Genomic DNA, 10,625 nt, shown 5'->3' on the forward strand with positions numbered 1-10,625 from the left:
TTTGCAAGAGTGGTTGCTGTCTGCTGCTAGATCTTCTGCGAGCAGAAGGAAGTAAGTGTTCACCAGCCCTTAAGGTGCCACCCTGTCTTACCTTCTACCAGGCTTTAGGTACTTTGGAAAAGGTCATCAATTTCAAATTAGCTCTAGCTGTACCTGGAAAGGCTCACCCAGGCTGCTTGCCATTTTTCATGATAAGTCTGATTTCAGTGGCTTATAACTTTGTTGAGCTTTTAATGGATTGAGCTAAAATTTTCAAGGCTACCTCTGGCTGATTAAAAAAAAAGGTAAAAATCAGCCAAAATTGTTCAGTCACTTCCAAGAAGAGGAAAATATATTGTTCTGCGTACAGTAAAATACTGGGTAATTGGAGCTTCTCTTCCTGGTAAGCTGATGAGGAAAATACTTTGTTCAAACTGGTTTGTGTTTATCTTTTGTCACTAATAAATTATGCTTTATTGGATTCTGATGTGAAAAGCAATCCTTCTCATTTTACAACCATTGTGAAATAGGACTTTGATGTGGAATTCCCAGCACCTCCTGATATATTTATATATTATTCTATGGCTTGCAAACTTTATTGTTAAATCTGTTATATCTTTATTGAAAGGCACTACTACGTATTGGAATCAGATGTTTACAGTAATCTATCAAACAGCCAGGGTAGCTGATTAACACAGGTATTTGTAGGAATAGAAATTGTTTGAATTTTAATCTTAACATTGGAAAGAGAAGTGTCACAGAGGACCAGCAAAACTTTGAGAAAAATATGAAGAGCAATGAGGACTTAAAGTCCAGCTTCATCTGGTCTAAAAATATAGCATCAGAACTTAGTGTACATTTGGAGAGTAGGCCTGTGTGAATAGGGAAGTATTTGATTTGGATTCAGCCAATTCAGAGGGCAGTGATTCAATTCAAAGATTTAGATCACTATCCCATATCGGTTTGGCCGAATCGGCTTCAGAAGATTCCGCGCCAATTCGGACATTTGGCCATAGACTAATGGGGAATCACTGAAATACCTATAACTTTGTCATTTTTTGGCTGATTTGGATGAAACTTGCAGGGATGGTAGTGCAGGTACTTCCTCAGCCTGACAAAGGGTTTTTCAACCTGAAAGCTGGTGTCCCAGGCAGCTAAGCTGAGCTCACCTGGAGCCTCACAACTCCACAGCAACCAGCAAGCCTCAGGCCTGTGAAAGGTGTGACGGACTCTGTGCATGCATGTGGTTGCTGGAGGTTACCGTGCTTCCTATCTGTCTTTTACCATGGGGATCCTTGGTCCTGGCATTTCCTGGGGCTGCCACACTGCCAGCAGTCCCACCCGGCCTCCCCGACCCTGGCGGAGTGCAGTTTTAGTGGTTGTGACCAGGACCTGATGTCTCCTCCTTCTCCATAGCCCTAGTCCATACCTCGAAGTTAATCCTGGCATGGGAGCTCAGCAGTGACATGTTCTTCTCCTGCTGGCTGGTGATGATGCAGTGAGTAAATAGGTGCAGGTGGAGTGAGGAGGGTGGCACTCACTCCATTTGCAAGTAGAGCTTGGGGAACCCCAGCCGTGGGAGGTTCACCTTCAGGATGACCAACTGCTCCACCAAACCAGGATCCAGGCAGGTGCAGTGGGGTGTCACTACATCCCCAGTAATGATGAACACCCTCTCACTCAGAACACTTTGGTGGACAGAACAGGTGTTCCTGGGCAACCATGGCCAAATCCTGCCACATCTGGCTGCAGCTTGCCCTGTAGCCCAGTGGGTCGCAGTCCAGCAGATCCATGTCCTTGTTGAGATAGGTAGCCACCAAAGCCTCAGTGCTACCTGCCTGAGGCTAGGCTCTGGTATGTTTGTACCCCAACACTGAAGCCATGCCCTTGGCCTACATTGGCAACGCCTGGCATGGAGAAGACTGGCTGGTGCTGGTGCTGGGAGTCCTGGCTCAGGAAAGTGGATCCCTCTCTTCCACATCCCCTCTCCTCTGCCCTTCTGCCTCCCTGACTGTTGACTAGCACCTGCATCCAGTGATTGAGGGTTTTGGTGCTGCCGGTGCACATGCTCCCCTTCACCCTTGGGTCACACATGGCAGCCAGCATGTGGACCGTACTGGACTGCAAGGGATCCAGCTGTCTGCCCCAGCCAGGAACATTGATCCCCTGGAACTTTTCCATTTGGTTCTCAAGTTCCCTCACTATGAGGATCACTTGGCTAAGGAGGGTATCACCAGTGCTGAGGGTTGTAGTGGCCTCGAATAAAGGCTTGAGGACCACCAAGATCTGAGAGATGGTATCCCACTCAGCTCTGTTAAGGGGACCACAGATCTCAATCTCCCCAAGCAAGGCCATCTCATGGATGGTCTTCTGTTGCTCTACCAGGTTTTCCAGCCTCAGGTATGTGGAGTTCCGCCAAGTCTCTATATCCTGCATGATTTTGTGCTGTGGGATACTCAGCTCTGCCTGTTTTTCCCACAGCATCTTGCCACACTTGATGCTGTGGTGGAAGTAGCCCGCCACCTTCCTGGACTTTGAAATCAGCTGGGTGGTAGTGATGGCATCATTACCGGCAGCCCTGTCCCCCTCCAAGGCATCCCTGACTATGAGGTACAGTTTGTGTCACACAGTAGATGCCAATAAAGTTGGCATCACGGACAGCGTTGACCATAATGGCCCTGTTGTCGGTGAACATGAACTCACGGGTGAGCTCGCCCTACCCAATGAGCCACTTGTGTACCATGAAGTTCATGGCCACCATGATCTCTCTTGCCATGTGGAACTCATCCATCACCTTGGCTTGAAGGAGAGCATACCAACGGCCTAACTGATTGCACCAGTGCCCTGTGAGGGTGAGGTAGGTGTGATCACCCTGGCTGCTCCAGATGTTGGAGGTGAAGTGTAAGGCTACTTCATAGAATCATAGAATAATAGAATCAATGAGTCGGAAGGAACCTAGACAGATCATCTAGTCCGACTGCCTGCCATGGGCAGGAAGGAGCACTGGGGGTGGCAAGACCCCAGCCAGGTGCCTATCCAGTCTCCCCTTGAAGATTTCCAGGGAAAGTGAGAGCACCACCTCTCTGGGAAGTCTGTCCCTCCCAAAGTGCAGCGCCCAGAACTGGACACAGTACTCCAGCTGTGGCCTGACCAGTGCCGCATAGAGGGGGAGCAAGACCTCTCTGGACCTGTTAGTGATGCCCCTATTGATGCATGACAGGGTGTGATTGGCTCTGCCTATTGGTTCATCGCACTGGCGACTCATATTCATCCTGGAGTCAATCCTGACTCCAGGATCCCTCTCTGCCTCTGTGCTGCTGAAAGGGTCAGTCCCTAACCTATAACCATAATGCTGGTTCCCTCTCCCCAGGTGCAGTACACTGCACTTGTCCTTGTTGAACCACATCCTGTTCAGGTCCGCCCACTTCTCTAACCTATCCAGGTCTGCCTGGATGCAGTCCCTGCCTGCCAGTGTATTCACTTTACCCCACAGCTTGGTGTGGGGTACTTGTGGCCCTGCCTTGCGCAGCTTCTCCCTCAAGTACTCCCTGCATGCCTCATACAGGGAGGTCACCACCGTCCTGCTAAAGGTGATGCATGCGGGCACTTGATAGGATGGGGCCATGAGCCATGAGCTGTCTGAACCCTGGCCACTCAACTAAGGAGAAGGGCTGGCCATCCAGAGCAAGCATCTCCCCAGTGCTCTTGGTGATCTCGCTTGCCTTTGCAATGTGCCCCCTTTGTCTGCAGTTTTCCTCCACTGCTCCAGGGTGACCTGCCTCTGCTTTAGGGGGATAGGGGCTTTGGAGCAAGTGAGGGGATTTCCCATTGGGCATGCTCCCTCTGATGCCAGGCTGAGAAGGAAGAAGGGCAAGGGGATGCTGCCTCCTGAGATGCGGAAGCATTGCCATGGTGGTGAAGTGTTTTAGCTCCTTGCCTCGGTTGATCTGCCTTCAGCAGTGCTGTCAGATAGCATACTTGGGACCATCTGCCACCTCAAAATGAACCCACACTACACTACTCCCCCACTTCTGGGTTGGGGGTGGGGATCCTGCCTTATCCCCCTGCTCAGCAGGCAGAGGCACAACAGGAGGAGGAGCTGACTCAGCTGAGTCACTTACCTCCCCAACATCCTCTGAGGTGCCTTCCTGAGAAGGAGACTTGGGTTTAGGGGAACTTTGAGGGTTTTGGAGCACAAACTCCACTCGGAATTTCTTTAGCTAGGGCACTCAGGTCCACTGGTTCCAGATCCAGCTCCTCCTCTAGCAGTGGGAGGCTAACGCTAGGAGATGAAATTGGGGTGAAGGAGACTGTCATTCTGCTGCTGGTGCCTATTTCTGGAGTTACGGGATGTGGTGCAGGGATAGGTACTGCTCCCACCTCCTTGCTTCCACTGGCAGCAGGAGACTCATGGCTGCCAGGAGAGAGGATGTGTCTATGTTTGGGGGTAGGGGGGAAACTTGCAACTCTAGCTCTCCCTCTACCCCCTCTAGGCCCTCTGCCTCCCCTGCCAGAAGACCTGGCACCTGCCTTTCCAGCACACTTCATATTCATCTTTCCTGTGCTTTAAAATGTGTCTGTGTGTGTAACTAATAAGATATTTCATCTTCTTCTCTGATGTATGACTGTGTCTGAGTTCTTCTGTGTTGTGTTTACTGTTGTGTGTGTACCAAAATAATATCTCTTCTTCCCCTTCTCCTTCTTCTTTCATAGATTTCATAGACATCAGGGCTGAAAGGGACCTCGGGAGATCGAGTCCAGCCCCCTGCCCAAAGGGCAGGAAGTCAGCTGGGGTCATAGGATCCCAGCAAGATAAGCATCCAATTTACTCTTGAAGGTGTTCAATGTAGGTGCTTGAACCACCTCCTCTGACAGACTGTTCCAGACCTTGGGGGCTCGGACAGTAAAGAAATTCTTCCTTATGTCCAGCCTGAAACGGTCTTGCAGGAGTTTGTGACCGTTCAACCTAGTCATCCCTTGGGGCGCTCTGGTGAACAAACGTTCCCCCAGATCCTGGTGGTCACCCCTGATAAACTTATAGGTGGCCATCAGATCACCCCTGAGCCTATGCTTTTCTAGGCTAAAGAGTCCCATGGCTCTCAGTCTATCATCGTAAGATCTGTTTTCCTGACCTCTGATCATGTGTGTGGCTCTCCTCTGGACTCTCTCAAGCTTCTTCACATCCTTTTTGAATTGTGGAGCCCAACACTGGATGCAGTACTCCAGCTGCGGCCTCACCAAGGCCGAGTACAAGGGGAGAATGATGTCCCGGGATTTGCTCGAGAAGTATCTATGGATGCAAGCCAGCGTTTTGGTCACTTTATTAGCCGCAGCATCGCATTGCAGGCTCATGTTCGTCTTGTGGTCAATGATGACCCCCAAGTCTCTTTCTTCTGTAGTGCTTTCCAACGTAGCACGGCCGAGCCTATAAGGATGCTGCAGGTTTTTCCTCCCAAGGTGGAGAACCTTGCATTTTTCGGTGTTAAACGCCATCAGGTTCTTGTCTGCACATTTGCTGAGCTTGTCCAGGTCAGCCTGGATCACCCGCCTATCTTCTGGCGTGGATACTTTGCCCCAAAGTTTGGTGTCATCGGCGAACTTGGCCAGTCCACTCCTGACTCCAATGTCCACATCATTAATGAAGATGTTGAACAGTATGGGTCCCAGGACAGAGCCTTGAGGGACCCCACTGGTCACAGGGCACCACGATGAGTCACTGCCATCAATTACAACCCTCTGGGTCTGACCACGAAGCCAGTTTCTCAGCCAGCGGATCGTGGTGGAGCCAAGGCCACAACTGGGCAGTTTGGCCAAGAGGTGATCATGGGATACCAGATCAAAAGCTTTTTTGAAGTCAAGATATATGACATCAATCTCTTCTCCTTTGTCCAGGTGATAGGTCACCTGGTCATAGAAGGAAATGAGATTGGTCAAACAAGACCTACCCGCAACAAACCCATGCTGGCTATCCCTCAGGATGTTAGCCTGGGCCAGTCCATCAAGGATGGCCTCCTTAATAAACTTTTCTAAGATCTTCCCCAGGATAGAAATCAGGCTAATGGGGCTGTAGTTAGCCGGATCCACTCTCCTCCCTTTCTTGAAGATCGGCACCACATTGGCCTTCTTCCAGTCTTCGGGCACTACACCAGAGCGCCAGGAGTTTTCAAAGATCCGTGCCAGGGGCTGGGCTATGATGCTCGCAAGCTCCTTGAGTACCCTGGGGTGCAGATTGTCAGGGCCGGCTGACTTGAAGGTATCCAGCTTCTCAAGGTGTTCCTTCACGAGGTCAGCACTGATGGAGGGTAGGGGATCCCCATCACCCCGATCTCCCTGCCCCATAGCAGGCATGGGTGTCCCATGGGACTGATGAAAGACTGATGCAAAGTACCTATTTAATAGGTTGGCTTTTTCCTGGGCGTCAGTTGTCAGTTGCCCCATCTGGTTTAGCAGGGGTCCAACGTTGCCCTTGCTTTTCTTCCGGCTCCCCACATATCTGAAAAAGGACTTTTTGTTGTCCTTGATGCTTGAAGCTAGTTGGAGTTCAGTTGCAGCCTTGGCTTTCCGGTTTGCTCCCTGCAGGACCGGACCAGTGCAGAATAATCCTCCTTGGAGGTGACTCCTGTCCTCCATCCTTTGTAGGCTTTCCTTTTTAGCTGCAGGAGGTCCGCTAGGTCCCTGGAGAGCCAGGGGGGCTGCTGTGCCTTCTTGCTGCCTTTCCTCCGTGTTGGAATAGATTTAGCTTGTGCATTGAGGATCGCTTCCTTGAGAAGCAACCACTCTTCTTGAACTCCCATCTCCCTGGGGTCATGGTCCCTGAGGGCCTGACCGACAAGCCTCTTGAGCTTGTCAAAGTCGGCTTTTCTGAAGTCAAGGACTTCTGCGCTGCTGACTGACTTGCCAGATTTACGGCGGATGGTGAAGGTGATCAGCTTGTGGTTGCTGTCACCCAGCTTCCCATCGATCACTAGGTCACCGATTAGGTCGTCCCCCGTAGCCAGTATCAGGTCGAGCAGCGCTTTGCCTCTCGTTGGCCCATAGACTTCTTGAGTCAGGTAGAGGTCATCCACACACGAGAGAAAGCTTTTTGACTGCTCGGATTTTGCTGAGTGATCTTCCTATGAGATGTCTGGGTAATTGAAGTCACCCATGACAACCAAGTTCCTGGAGCAAGCGGCCTCAGTCAGTTCCCGGGCGAACTCCTGGTCAAGCTCAGGACTTTGAGTGGGAGGTCTGTAGTAGACTCCCACCGTTGTGTGCCCTGTGCCGTATTCCCCACGAATTTTTACCCAGAGGGTCTCTAGCTGTCCATGCTGGTCGCCAACATCAGCTTGCAGGGACATGTAGCTTTCCTTCACATGGAGAGCTACGCCCCCGCCCCTTTTGTCAACACGATCCCTCCTGTACAGGGTATAGCCCTCTATACCCGTGGTCCAGTCATGGGTGGAGTCCCACCAGGTCTCCATTATCCCAATGACGTCATAATTCTTTGCACTGAGCAGGAGGATGAGCTCCTCCTGCTTGTTGCCCGGGCTCCTGGCATTAGTGTACAGGCAGTCAAGTGTCCCCTTGGGGGCTCTTGCCTTGCCCACAGATTGTGCCAGGGCTGGGGCAGGGGTGGGCTCCCTTAGGTGCCTTGGTCTGCTGGCTTTGCAAGGGTTGCTCAGCGGGCCAGCAGTGGCAGTAGTCCCCCCATCCCTCAGCGGGCTTAGTTTAAAGCCTGGTGGAGCAGGTCAGCCAGCCTGGCTGAGAAGAGCCTCCTCCCCAGGGGAGAGAGGTGGAGGCCATCTCTTCCCAGCAGCTCACTGCCTCTCTCGCCAAAGAGTGGGCTGTGGTCATGGAAGCCAAAGCCTTCCCGATGACACCAGCTCCGCAGTCTTTGGTTCACTACGTGGATCCTCCTTTCCCCCCTCAGCCCATAGCCCGAGACTGGGAGGATCGACGAAAACTAACTACAGTTCTTCTTCTTCTATGATTGAGTGTCTGTCTTTTGTGTTGTGTTAATCTGAATCTCTATCTGACTTTTTCTTCTGTGTTGTCTTTAGTCTGTATGTAACTAAAACTAATAATAATAACTATATATCATCTCTTCTTCTTCTTCTTCTCTGAATGTCTGACTTCTTCTGTGTTGTAATAATATCTGACTACTACTTCTAAGATGTACGTGTGTGAGTGTGTGTAATGTATATTCTTCCCTGCACAGTGATGGATCACACTGCCAGGCAAAACCACTTTCTTTTTTTAAAGTGTTGGAAAAACAACCAAAAACCACTATAAATTGAAAGAAATGGATTGCATAGGGATAAGTAGAGGGATTCAAGTTAGTAAGCTATATCTAATCCTTTCCAAGAACAAAAAGTAGTAGGAGACTAAGTAGGAAGCCAAGCCAGTCCAGTACCTTTCAGATGCTGTTGCTCAGGCAGAAACAGCTGCCAAAAGGCACAGAAAGCCTGCAGACAGAGGCTTATATGCTGTTTCTACATCCCTTCCCCAGAGCACTGTGATTGGAAGGGGACTCAGGGAAAGATCACAGCCACTGGCCAGCTAGAGATGTCAGTCTTTCCCCCACTGCTCCACCTCCCTCTTCTCAGTTTCTGCTCCCCTGAAAGGCTGCCTTCCAAATCTCTGAATTTTTTCTGAATTGATTTGGAGCCTCTGAAGAGGGGGTCAGGGGTGGGGGGACGCTGGTCCCTGCCTTGCCATGGGGCTGGGGCAGGGGGCTGTGAGCAGGGGGGCACGCAGGAGCCAGTGCCGGTGGGGCCCAGAGTGGAGTGGCTTCTCTCTGTCCCTGCTGGTGAAGCCCAGCCCAGCTCCATAAAGCCCAGCCAGCTGCATCCCGGGCTGCTGCCACTGGCCCCAGGGCACTGCCTGACTGTCACTGGCTCCCAACCCCCCTGTACAGCCTTGGGGGCAGCACAGGGGCCACTGGGGGCAACATGAGCTGGTGGGGACGTGGCCTAGGATGTGGCACAGAATTTGTATCCCATGCCTGAGACTTGGGGTGGTAACAGCCTGGCTGCTCCCCCCATTGGGAGGGTCCGGTGGGTGCTGCCACTCTGGGGAGAAGGCCCAGCCCCCCCCTCCCCCCTCACAGGGGCCCAGCCGCAGCTCACTTCCCGGCCCCAGGACAGGTGGGGAGGCTGTGCCAGGAGCAGGAGCAGATCCACTGCCGCTTTTTAGCTCCAGAAGTTCCTTCAGCTATGCGAAGCCCAGGGGCCCTGGGGGCAGAGTGGCTGGCCTCTTGAGGCTTCTGGGGGTGGCACGACATGGCAGGGTCCTGGCCTGGGGCACGAGAAGCTTGGGGAGGCTGCAGGAGCTTGGGCTTCCCATGTCCTAGGCCATGTCCCTGGCAGCTCATGCCACCCCCACCGGCTTGTGCCACCCCCAGCAGCTCCGGGAGCGCCTTGCACTGCCCCCCGAGCCTGACAGATCCTTCCCTGATAGCCTCCGGCTTCCTGGCAGCAGCAGGAACTGCTGGAGTGCAAATGTGGCCATGAGGCTTTGGGCAGCAAGGGCCTGGGTGGCTCCCCACTTGCAGCCCTTCCTGCAAACCCCATAGCCACACCCTCCACCAGACACAATCACACATCCCACAAATACTACACAGACACACACATCCACAACCCCCAACACTATGCAAGAATAAGACTCCTTTTTGGGTTGTTATGAAATTCTTCTACACAAACACACACATATCAGAACAAAAATATATATATTTAATTGAATTAAAATATAATATGATGGGTATTTGATTTTTAGTATGTAATTTGTTTTTTCTGGTTCTAAGATAGCAAACCCTCTTCAAAGGAGTACTTCCAGGGGCAAGGGGAGGGACTTCTGTGTGGCAAGGGTCAGAGGTCAGGGGCAGGACTTCTGGTCCCAAGATGGTGACCAGGGGTTGGGGCACCTGTCAAAGGGCGGGGTTACCCATGTGGCCCTCAACAGCTTGCTAAAACTTGCTAAGTGGCCCTCCGCCCAAAATAATTGCCCCCAAATCAGGTAGGAGTCTCCCATCTGGTCCCCTTTGTGCTCAGCAGCATGTCCCCTCTCCTCTTCTCCCATTTCCCCTGCCCCCAACCAATGCTGCTGCTGTCTCCAGCTGCGTTGGGGATGGGGGAAGCTCCAGAGCAGCTCTTGCTCCAAATGGGTAGCACAGGGAGTCAGGCTCAGTTGCGGACAGCAGCAGAGATAGTGAAGAGACTGGGCAGGGGAGGGGAAGTGGGCTGCTGCTGCTGCTCGCTGTATAGCCTGGCTAGAGAAACATGAGCAGCTCTGGAACTCCCCCTATCCCGAAGGCAGCCAGAGACAGCACAGGGCAGTGGGTAGATGGGGTGGGGGGAGGGGAATGAAATCATGCTTCAGACATTCAGAGAAGTCTCCATTTTGCAACCCTTATGTTGAACCATGACTTACTTCACAAGCACCCCCCATGATTCTCATAAAACTACTAAGCATAGAGCTCCATGCTACTGCACCTAGACCGTTTCAGTATCTGACCTAAGTTAAGGTTAGCTTAAAGTTTCCACGGGTATCACTACAGTGCACTGCAGCTTCGGCATGTCTTAAGCCCAGGTCCACAAAGAGCAAACTAACTAGGCTTGGTAGCTGTGCTGCTCTGTGTGGGTTGTTTCCTAACCAGGAAGGTGGGT

This window comes from Crocodylus siamensis, chromosome 1 (genome assembly GCF_052110815.1).
Source record: "Crocodylus siamensis isolate JL-2025a chromosome 1, ASM5211081v1, whole genome shotgun sequence".
NCBI classification, from domain to species: Eukaryota; Metazoa; Chordata; order Crocodylia; family Crocodylidae; genus Crocodylus; species Crocodylus siamensis.